Source organism: Rhinopithecus roxellana, chromosome 14 (assembly GCF_007565055.1).
Source record: "Rhinopithecus roxellana isolate Shanxi Qingling chromosome 14, ASM756505v1, whole genome shotgun sequence".
NCBI classification, from domain to species: domain Eukaryota; kingdom Metazoa; phylum Chordata; class Mammalia; order Primates; family Cercopithecidae; genus Rhinopithecus; species Rhinopithecus roxellana.
This window is the reverse complement of record NC_044562.1, coordinates 110,881,022-110,893,241: the sequence shown is the minus strand read 5'-3', so window position 1 is coordinate 110,893,241 and position 12,220 is coordinate 110,881,022. Positions and strand designations below refer to the sequence as shown.

Here is a 12,220-nt window from a genome sequence, read left to right as displayed (position 1 = left end):
TTTATGTTTAGCTTATAGTTTGTTTTTTTTATGATCAAAGAGATTGGAACTAATTGCAACTTACTCTCTTTTCATTATAGTGTATTTAAGATTTGACTCAAAACATCAATCTAACCCTATAGCTCATAACTATTACTGATTTTCCAGAGTCCATACTAATACCTCCCTGTTTCATGCTCTTTCCTTTACAATGTGTCACCCAAAAGATTACAAAATGTTTTGAAAAAACCCCTAGGACATTGCTGCGTAATTATATGTAATAGAGTACTGATGGTACCTATCTTTCTACTCCTTATAGCAACTGGTGGTAGGGCTGCAAATACAAGAATTAGATAAAATTGACTGATGGTACTGTGATCTGCTACCAAATTTGCTATTGGAAAATAGTTCACTGATTGTAAGGAACACAAAGAATTAAATGAAAACAGGAGAAATTTCTTCTAAAATAATAAAACAAAGTGTAATAATTTCTACCTACCTCAGGAGGGTAGGGATATGCAAACATTTTCATGACTTCAGGATATTAATATGGCCTATGTCAGTGATTCTCAAATTTGGTCCCTGGTTCTCTGAGTATCCTTTAAACCCTTTCTGAAGGTCTAATAGGTGAAAACTTTTTAAAAATAATAATAGTTTGATGGTTTTGTCTTGTTCACTTTGTTGACATGTGCACTGATTGAGACAGGAACTAGTGGTTAAAATTTCTGATGCCTTCATTTGAAGGAAGACAGTGACTACACATCATTTATAATGGAATGGAAAGTAACTGTAAACAATACTGGCTTCATCCTGATATGTGATGAATGTCTAGAGTAAAAGCACTTGTGTGATTGTTTGAGTTGCAAGATAAAGTAGCTAGATTTTTGTAGAACATCATTTTTAACTGAAAGAATTACTATGGGTAATTTAACTGAAAGAGAATCTATGGATGTTAAAACTTGGGTATTTTGCAGACATTTTCTGTGAAAATATAGGAAGTGAGTCATTCAAATAAAACAAGTAACTATTGCCAATGGTAAGTCAAACTTTCAAGCTACAATTTGAATTTTAGAAAACTTGTATCCATGTTCACTGTGACCCTGATAGTTTTCCAATAAAGATTTTTCTGAGAAAAGTTATAAACAAATGTATTTTCATATTGCATTTGAAATGGGTCAAAATTTGCAAAATCTGCATAGCCCAAATAACCAGTATTTTCCAAATGACTAAGGCAGAATGTTACAAAATCATGAAGACATTTAAAAATTCATTCAAAATGCAAGATAAATCAACAGATTTAACCTATTAGAGTATGAAATATTTATTGTTAGGGTTTTTATTTTTACATTGCAAGTAAACTGTAAGGAACTACTACTTGCTGAGTTTTGATGTAGTATCAAAGCAGAATATCTCAATTATCTGAAAAATCTGCCAGAATACTATTCCAATTTCTAACTGAATATATGTGTGAAACAAAATAACATAACAAAAACGACATACTATAGCAAATTGAATTCAAAGGCAGATTTGAGAATCCGGCTAGTTTCTAATAAGGCAGATATTAATTTTTTTAAGGAGCAAAATGCCATTTTCCTTACTGGTTTTTAGATACTAAAAGTGTTTGATACTTATATATTTTATGTATATTTATATTTTAGGTTTATTATTTTTACATTCAAAATTCAGAAATATTTTTAAATTTTACTGTTAAATTTAATACAATAAAATGTTTATAGATTTAGCCCAAATAAATGCTCTTATAGGCCTTAATCATTTTTTTATTATTATTATACTTTAAGTTCTAGGGTACATGTGCATAACGTGCAGGTTTGTTACATATGTATACTTGTGCCATGTTGGTGTGCTGCACCCATCAACTCGTCAGTACCCTTAATCATTTTTAAGAGGGTAAAAGTGTCCTAAGATAAAAAATTTTGAGAGCTGCTATGCAACATTTTGAAAATATCTCAATTGTATAAATTTCATTATTATCTTAAATAAGTTATGCTTAAAAGTGAAATGGTAGTTAAAAAGGATAATCGAAAGGAAGATCTCAGAACTTGCTTGAGATTTGGAGAGCCAGTTGACTGGTATAACATGATACAAGGACTCATTTTCAAGTGTGGATTAAAATGGTAAAATTTATTGAGGACAATTAGGTTTTTACAAACATGATTTTGCTTTCTTTTCACACAACTTGTTGAGGTAGATACTGTTACCATAATTTTGTAGATTTCAAGAACATAGCTCACTGAATTTTGGTAATTTTATTGAACATAGAAGGAGAGATTTGAAAATAAGATAAGGGACACCTCCCTAACTAATTCATTCTATGAGGCCAGCATTCTCTTGATACTAAAATCTGGTAAAGATACAACAAAAACAGAAAGCTCAGGCCAATATCCTTGAGGAACATATATGTAAAAATCCTCAGTGAAATACTGGCAAATTGAATCCAGCAGCACATCAAAAAGCTAATCCACCTTGATTAAGTTGGCTTTATCCCTAGGATGTAAGGTTGGTTCAATGCAGAAAAGGCTTTTGATAAAATTCAACATCACTTCATATTAAAAACCCTCAACATACTAGCCATTGAAGGAACATACCTCAAGTAGTAAGAGCCATCTATGACAAACCCATGGCCAACATCATACTGAATGGGCAAAAACTGAAAACATTCCCCTTGAGAACTGGAGCGAAACAAGTATGCTCACTCTCGCCACTTCTATTCAACGTAGTACTGGAGATCCTAGCCAGAACAATCAGGCAAGAGAAAGAAAAAATGCAAACAAATAGGAAGAAAGGAAGACAAGATATCTGTCTTCATGGATGAAATGAGAGGTGAGAGGATCAAAAAACCACCTTTTGGGTACTATGCTTATTACTTGAGTGACAAAATAATTGGTACTGAACCCATGTGACATGTAATGTACCTATATTAGAAACCTTCACATGTACCTCTCAACCTAAAATAAGAGTTAAAAAAAGATACTGTGAAAACAGCACAGTTCTTGCTATTTCTATTGTGCCACTTTGTAATATCAAAGATTCCTTTCTTTTCTTCTTTAGGTTTCAAGCTATATCTATACCTTACAAGAAACCAAGTGTAGTTGGTTTTTATATTACTTTTTCATTGTAAAATTAATGCATGTAAAAAAGTATCATTAAATATTCCTCTATAACAGTTTTAGTTACTAAGTAGAATTTAACTGCATGGCTATACCATAAGTTATTTAACTAATTCCTGTTATTGTTGATCAAATATATTTTCAACATTTTGTTATTGTAAATGATGTAGCAATATACACTATTCAATTATAAATTTTGAATATATCCATAATTACTTCCTTCACAAAATTATTAAAACTAGAATTATTAAAGTGTACCTCTAGATTGTACTGCAGAGATATTGGTGCTGTTAATATGAATCGAATTTGATATTTATTGTCAGTTCACTACTGGGGTTAAAACTTCTGTTTTAATGTTTCTTTTTTTTATCTCTAGTATCACTAACTTTACATTGCTTCATGTGATCATAGGCTATTTGCTTTTTAAAAGTTATTCACTATTGAAATGGTATGTGTCAGTCATTGCTCTGTTTTATATATATATATGTATACACATGTATATATATATACACATTACATATATACACATATATATTTATATTGACACATTTAATTCTGAAAACAACCCTTTGAAATAATGTACTGGTCAGATTAGGTGAAGATATGCTGATATAACGAGCAACACTCAAATCTCAGAGGCCTACAACAACAAGATTTTGTTATTGCTCACATTACATATTTGCTGTGGGCCAACAGCAGCTCTGTTCTCCCTCTTCTTCATTATAGTACCCAATTTGAAAAATTCATCCCTATTGGAATTTTAAAAATCTTATGGCAAATGGAAAAGGGGGAGGGTTAACCGCAAGATGACCCTTATAATTTCTGTGTGTAAGTGGTTCCCATCATTTTAGTGCACATTGCTTTTACCAAAAGAATTCAAATAAACACACCTTAATGGGATTATGATTTTTAGTTCCTTCATATGGAGGAGGATCGGAAATCACAGACTCATGGTATCAGTGAGCAACAGAAAGTATTATTCTTCTGCAAAGAGGGTGGCAAACATTTGAGAACAAAGATATAATCTGTAACACTAGATCCTATTATTTTCCACATTTTGTAGATGAGAAAACTGAGATGCAGAGAGTTTGAATAACTTACCCATACTGAGAGATTTAATAAATGGTGCAGCTGGGATGCAAGTCCAAGCACTCTGGTTTCAAATATTGTGCTCTGGTCCAATGATAGAAGATAAAATTTATACAGAAAAAGTTACCTAGCACCTCATAGTATTTTATAAGTATGAAAACCCTGGAAATTATTGTCCAAGGAAAAATTGTTGGACCCTTTTCCTTGGATAAATGCTAAACTCAGTGGGATATATTAACAAGTTTTAACCTGGGATTGTCCCAATTAAACCCAAATGTGAGGTAAATCTTGAGGCAAATTATATAAAACATTATACTATTGTGTAGTAATTAAGGGTTTTGGCAAGCTTGTTTAAGGAGTATCAACCAAGGAAACACTTATAATAGAGGCTTCACTGCAAAATACGTTACATAATACCCTCCAATGCACACTAAACTTCTGAGTTGGTTTTGCTCCTTTGCTATATTCTGTAAGTGAAACTTATTAATGTTTACAGCATTTCCCAAGATGGTCTCTAAAATCTGCTCTATTTTTACACTTTTAAACTACCATTTGAAGTAACAAATATTTCTAAAGGAGGCCAAATAATAGTTGTAAAGTTTGAATAAAGCAGCATAAATAATAAAACACCCTAGGAACTTATTAGTATAACAATGAAAAGAAGCAAGACTTCTAGACTTGAGCTTATATGCCTATTGTTTTGTGTGATTAGTGGAGGAATTTATAAATGCAGCTGAGTATACAAACTATAAAATCTCTGTAATTTTAACATTGCTTGTTTGTATACTAGGAACTTTTAGGGGAGTTTCATTTTGCAAGCTTTTATAGGTTTACCAGACTCATTAATTGCCTGGAAAGAACTTTTCTCTACAGAATTTCCTTTGGTTTATATCTAATCTTTGAAATTGGAAAACTTAAAAAAGTGAAATGTAAATTTCCCATAGAGAAGTGATCATGATGTCTGAATATAATCAGGTAATTCCCAAGAGACATACAAGATAATAATAAAGACACAAAAACATATTCCATATCATTTGTGACCTTATTTGTGAGTTAAAGGGTGGAAAATAAAATAGGATGACATTTTCATCTATCAAATTGGCAAAGATTTTAAAATATAATATTGAATGGTTGTAAGGGAATGGTCAAATGAGCATTCTTTTATATGACTGGTGAGAATTTAAATAGAAACACATATTGTGAAAAGTAGTTTAAAATAAAAAACAAACAAGAATTTATACATGTTCCTAGTCATTGACATCAAGGAATTTATGCTTTGGAAATACTCACAGATTTTAATGCAATATTTATCTTCTAGAATTATTTTTAGTGTTGAAAAACTAGAAGTAATAGTGAAAGGTTAAGTGAATTATGTCTGTCGACATGGGGGAAAGTTACACAGCATTGTTTTTAAATCATGCTTTCAAATAATATATCTTAGGAAATTTTAATTATTCAATCTTAGATGAAAATAGCAGTCTGCAAAATTGTTAAACAGAGAATGGTCACAATTTTTAAAAACAAAAGGAAATATAAACATGTATCAGATTAGCAGCAGTTGTAAACTGTGTTGTAGAAAAATGAGTAATGTTTCCTTTTCAAAACTATGGATATTTTCCAAATACTCTGCAATTTTATAATTATAATCAGAAAACAGTTATTAAACAAAGTGAAATAAATTAAAGTTTAAATTTACCAGAAGTTGCTTCTTTGGAGGAGTATATTTTAACTTATTGACTACCATCAGATTTACTAAATACCATAGCACATAATTTCATTTAAATTCTCCACACATTACTTTTCTATGTAGTTCATTTACCACAGGTATGATATTGGCATTTGTATTACTAGTAGAAATTGTACTTAATACATTGAATTTATGCCATAGGAAAAAGAAAATTAAAATTATTTGCTTATTGTATATGTACATATTTTCTTCTTGATAAAGGATTTCTCTCAGATTGTAATGACAGATGATAGATATAGATAGATAGATAGATAGATAGATAGATAGATAGATAGATAGATAGATAGATAGAGTAAATATGTAAGCCACTACAAGAATCCAATTAGAGTGAATTTAGGTTGGAAGAAGGTTCTTCCTTCATCTTTCTTTATCTCTGAATAATTTCAAAGTTGCCAGACCATGGTTGCTGACATCTTCATTGAGAAAACAAGAGTTTTGCCTATGGTTATTTAAATGTACTTATATTTTCCTGTTTGCTTTACATATTAAATATGATGAACTTTTTGAGGATGGGGTCATAATTTCCTTTTTTCTATCTTTCTAAACTAAAATATATATGTAAGAACTCAATAAATGGCCGGGCGCGGTGGCTCAAGCCTGTAATCCCAGCACTTTGGGAGGCCGAGACAGGCGGATCACGAGGTCAGCAGATCGAGACCATCCTGGTGAACACGGTGAAATCCCGTCTCTACTAAAAAATACAAAAAACTAGCCGGGCGACGAGGCGGGCGCCTGTAGTCCCAGCTACTCGGGAGGCTGAGACAGGAGAATGGCGTGAACCCGGGAGGCGGAGCTTGCAGTGAGCTGAGAGCCGGCCACTGCACTCCAGCCTGGGCGGCAGAGCAAGACTCCGTCTCAAAAAAAATAAAAAATAAAGAAAAAAGAACTCAATAAATGATGGAGAAGAAATTACTGAACGTATGTTTGTGTTCACACAGAAAGGCAGTAAGTGTAGAAGTTGACAGGAAGCTTCTAGAGCCAGATTACTTGTGTTTAAATCCCAGCTTTGCTATGTGGCTTCAAGAAAGTTACTCAATTTCTCTGTGCCTCAATGACTTCAATTCAAGTGTAACACGAAGAAAATAATGCTATTCATCTTTGGAGTGGTGAAGTGAGTTAATGGTTACAAAACACTTAGAATATGCTGGCACACGGCACATTTAGCAATTATTATTTCAAGATAATTTCCTTGCTAAGTGACTATAGTGATTACAACACATAACTGTAGCTCTGAGGAATATGTTCACATACTCAAACCTGGGAATCGTTTGTTGGCAGCTCTACTGGTATAAGGAGGGATATAGAAGAAAATCGTCATATGTACAGATAATCATCAAGAGATTTATGGATATAGAGAAATACATGATAACAAGAATGTTTATTGATAAATTTATAATTCGTGAGATAAAATTTACAAATGGTATGGGATATCATTAAAAAGCTTTTAGAAAAGGAAATTCTTATGGGGTACACAAAACAATATGAAGATAAATATTTGTGAACTGGAAAAAAATCTGGCCTTTCGTTCTAGACAGGATATATTATGCAAGTAGTCTCTTAATTGAATGCTTCCTTTTTCTAATTTAGATAATTGATAAACATATTTTTTTATTTCAGAGCAGGATGGAAGTTTATTTAAAAGTTTTATAACAGGAAACAAAGGAAGGTACACTTGGAAGAGACCCACACAGGCACCTTGGAGGTCAAGTGACCTGTTTAACCTTGAACCTCAAATTTTATATGCTGGCCTTCTTTCATCTTGTACCCCTTTCTCTTCATTCTTTCCTCATGGTGAGTCACCCACATGCACGGTGCCCTCCTTACACTCCAGAGATGAGCATGCAGAGTGTGATTAAGAAGTTGCATGCATGCTCATCTCAGGCTTTATTCCATGATACAAAGGATATTTTTGAAATACAAAAAAAAACCTTTTAAGTAATTTGCAAATGTAACGCATTATGATGACTACTACTTTTCTTATTAATAATCATCATTGAACATAGAAAATTAAAGCAAAGTAAAATTATATTACTTTAACCCTCCATTTGAGAAGGAATATTAAGGAAAATTTACATTTTACTCTCAAGAGAATAAAACTTTGATACAGTTTTTGGGAATGCATTTTTGAAGTTGAGTATATTTGTGTATAATGTGATTTAATACGTTGAACTTCTTCCACCCCTTTGTTTTCTAAAGGATTTTTTGTTTAATTTTAAAGGAGATTTAGATTTTTAAAAACCCAACATTTTTGTTAATAGAGTTGAAGATATGGCATGTGTTATTTCAACAAAGGCTGCTGGGAGGAATGTATACCGTGGAAACCTTTATTTAGGCAATTTTGATTCTTTAGTTGCATCCTTTATTCATTCTGCAAAAAATTCACTGACCATGAGCTGGAGTACAGCTACTCTTTTCCCATTCTCCCTACTGTTGATCAAACGAAGCTATGGAAAAAGAAGGAGGAGAGGGTTTTGATTTGCATTTCTCTGATGGCTAGTGATGATGAGTATTTTTACATGTGTCTGTTGGCTACATAAATGTCTTCTTCTGAGAAGTGTCTTCGTATCCTTTGCCCGGGACTGTAAACTAGTTCAACCATTGTGGAAGACAGTGTGGTGATTCCTCAAGGATCTAGAACTAGAAATACCATTGGACCCAGCCATCCCATTACTGGGTATATACCCAAAGGATTATAAATCATGCTGCTATAAAGACACATGCACACATGTGTTTATTGCGGCACTATTCACAATAGCAAAGACTTGGAACCAACCCAAATGTCCATCAGTGACAGACTGGATGAAGAAAATGTGGCACATATACACCATGGAATACTATGCAGCCATAAAAAAGGATGAGTTCATGTCCTTTGTAGAAACATGGATGCAGCTGGAAACCATCATTCTCAGCAAACTATTGCAAGAACAGAAAACCAAACACCGCATGTTCTCACTCATAGGTGGGAATTGAACAATGAGATCACTTGGACATAGGAAGGGGAACATCAGACACTGGGGCCTATTGTGGGGAGGGGGCAGGGAGAGGAATAGCATTAGGAGATATACCTAATGTAAATGACGAGTTAATGGGTGCAGCACACCAACATGGCACATGTATATATATGTAACAAACCTGCATGTTGTGCACATGTACCCTAGAACTTAAAGTATAATAAAAAACAAATACATAAAGTTAGTCTGCCAATTAAATATTATGTGTAACTACTCAGTGCTAAATTAAATATAAAAATTTGTTTGGAAGGAGACAAAAACAGAAAAAGAGAAGGATTAATTAGAATATTGAATATACATCAATTAAATGGTAAATCTTAAATTTTATTTGGATAAATACTTTTTTCTCACCAAAATATGTATTTAGAATTCATCTGAATTGTCCAATTTAAGGCAAGGATTAGAACATAAAGTGTAATGAAAAAAAAATCCAAAAAAAAAAAAAAAAAAAAAAAAAAAACAAGAAGAAGAAGGAGAAGGAGAAGTAAAAGGAAAGAGAAGAAAGAAGAAGGATTAAGTATTACCTTCAGGACCAAAGAGTTGAAGTGTTTTCTTTAACATTTAATGAAGTAAATAAAGGGAGTAGAAAGTCAAGTAGCAATAAGAAAAACTTGAAATGCACTTGGGCAGGAAATTACTCTGTAAATATGATTAAATTCTACACCCAACATTCAGTGGAAATAAGTTTTAGAATTTTTCCATTAGCGATCTTTAAAAACATTATTTCTTTCAAACAAAGTGACAAGTTGAAGAGTGTAAACTTGATTTCTGTATTGCCACACTCCTTAGATTCTTCTGACATACTAGCAGTGGCCAAATTCTAGTATACATTCAGAGTTCAATGCACCTTTTCATACTCTGGAGGCACCTGCATATCCACTTTCTCCCTAATCCTTTGACTATTCAAATAGTATTGTCAATGCACAATTATGTCAGTGATTTCTCTTCATGAATTGTAACCCTATGCTAGCTAAAGTATGCCATCATCATGTCAGTGCTAGTAAATATTATGTTTCCTTGGGTGGAACTCAAAGACTTGTATTCAGGATTCTTAAACATGCTATCCATCTAGCTTCTAGGAGGGAGGACAGGAAATGTTTAGTTTTAAAGAAAGTTTTGTTTTTTGTGTTTTTCATGGCCTGTAGTATAAGTCCCCATGTTGCGTAGTCACATTGAAACTTGCTGTATTTGGTGGTTGCTATGCATCTAAGATTCCTTTGTACTGCTCACAGATAAACTGAGTTTTATGTCCTTAGTGCCTGAATTTTCCTTAGAAGTCCTGGAATCCAAATGATTTTAGCATAAACTCCACAGAGAAGTCATGAAGCTTGTAGACCGTACTCTATGTAAATCTCTGGTTCATTTCTGGACTAATCTCCACCCTAGTACCCTTCCCTTAACTTTTTCACTTGTATTTTTCTTTTAAACTCTTTCCATATTTAAAATGCCACAACATTGACATGTGAGCCATCTTCTTGAGAGAGAATCAGGTATTCTCTTAGCCTTCTACCTTCTGTTGCCGTTCCAAAGCTACTACTGTTTAGAGCTTAACTTCTTGTAATAACTTGCATCACTCCCCTTGTGTCCTCTTAACAAACAATCACATCACTCCTTACTCATCATTTCCCTCAATGTGACAATATGAAGAATTCAATTTTAGTCCTTTCTATAAGGGAGTGACAGTAGAAAACTGGGCCATGATGGATCAAGCATTATCAATTCTACAGATGCTCTTACCCAAAACTCAGGACATAAATACTGTGAACATACCCTGAAAATAGTTTCTACTGGTATTTCCACCTAAATTATACCCATTTATGCCATAGCACAATATATTCCCCCATACTACTGAGGAAATTCCTATATCTATGAATGCTACAAGAGATCCAAATGTAGTTTGCTTTGAAGGTAGACCATTGTCAAATGACCATTGATTAATCTTATGCTTTGATAATGTGTATAATGTTTAACAGCTTGAAGTAGCCTCAATCTTTAATGGACAATTGTGGTCAAACCACAATAAAACAGTGCTTGAGCCTTGGGTTTTCATAGTCTCTAGGCTCTAATTCAAGCAATTTCCTATCCATACAACCAATAGATTCCTCAAATATCTTGTGAATATGACAAATTTTTTCTAAAATAGCATAGCTTTTAGTTCCTAGCTTCTGTTTAAAATCTAGAAACCAATTTATTATTCCCTATCCAAATAGATTCCCTAGATACATAACCCTATATCCAAAGGTTACAGTGTAAATATAAAGATAACTTTATCAATGGTTTTATGATGTATATTTTTAAATGAATTATCTCCTTTGTTTTTTAAAACAATATAATCTGTATGAATTTTGTTTTCATCTTAAACCAAATGAAACTGAAGTAATTTATCTTACCTAGGGTCAGAAAACAAAGATACAATGGAGTTGAGATTTGGCTTGGTGGTGGTGTCTTCACAGTAGGTATTTTCCTCTGTCTTATGTGCCAGAGCAGTTGAGAATTCTGTATGACAATAAAAATCTCTTAATTTTTAGTTCATAAATATTGAAAATTAATTGGATTATTGATTCTTTTGATTAAGGTTGTTGCACATAAAGGTGTCTAAAATTCCTTAGTGCTCCTACTTTCTGAGTTAGCAGGAATGCTGGTGTTTTGGGCATACCTTATGTGCAACTCTATTGTGATGAATATTATGAAATGTAACTGTTTCTTCACTGAAAGGAACAAATGACAAATATTTCATCTAATAAATAAGTACTATTTTTGTTAAGCTTTCTGAATTGGAGAAAGAGCAGTCTTTCTCGAGGAAGTGGTTTTGAATCAGAACTAGAAGGATGAGAAAGACATCTTCCTTCCATTTTCCATGGCTACCTCTGCTTCAGACTCACCTTTTTTCTGTTCATATCCTTTGCCCACTTTTTTATGGGTTTTTTTTTCTTTTTTCCTTGAAAATTTGTTTAAGTTCTATGTAGATTCTGGATACTAGCCCTTTGTTAGATGGATAGATTGCAAAAATTTTCTCCTATTCTGTAGGTTGCCTGTTCACTCTGATGACAGTTTCTTTTGCTGTGCAGAAGCTCTTTAGTTTAATTAGATCCTATTTGCCGATTGTGGCTTTTGTTACCATTGCTGTTAGTGTTTTAGTCATGAAGTCTTTGCCCATGCCCATGTCATGAATGATATGGCTTAGGTTTTCTTCTAGGGTTTTTGTGGTTTTAGGTCTTACGTTTAAGTCTTTAATCCATCCTGAGTTAATTTTTGTATAAGGTGTA

General features: G+C 32.9%; 1 protein-coding gene across 1 annotated transcript in view; it reads left to right on the top strand.

Moving 5' to 3' along the window:
• GALNT13 (polypeptide N-acetylgalactosaminyltransferase 13) overlaps window positions 1–12,220 on the top strand; it is a 605,545-nt gene that overhangs the window by 208,906 nt on the left and 384,419 nt on the right. The window lies entirely within an intron of this gene.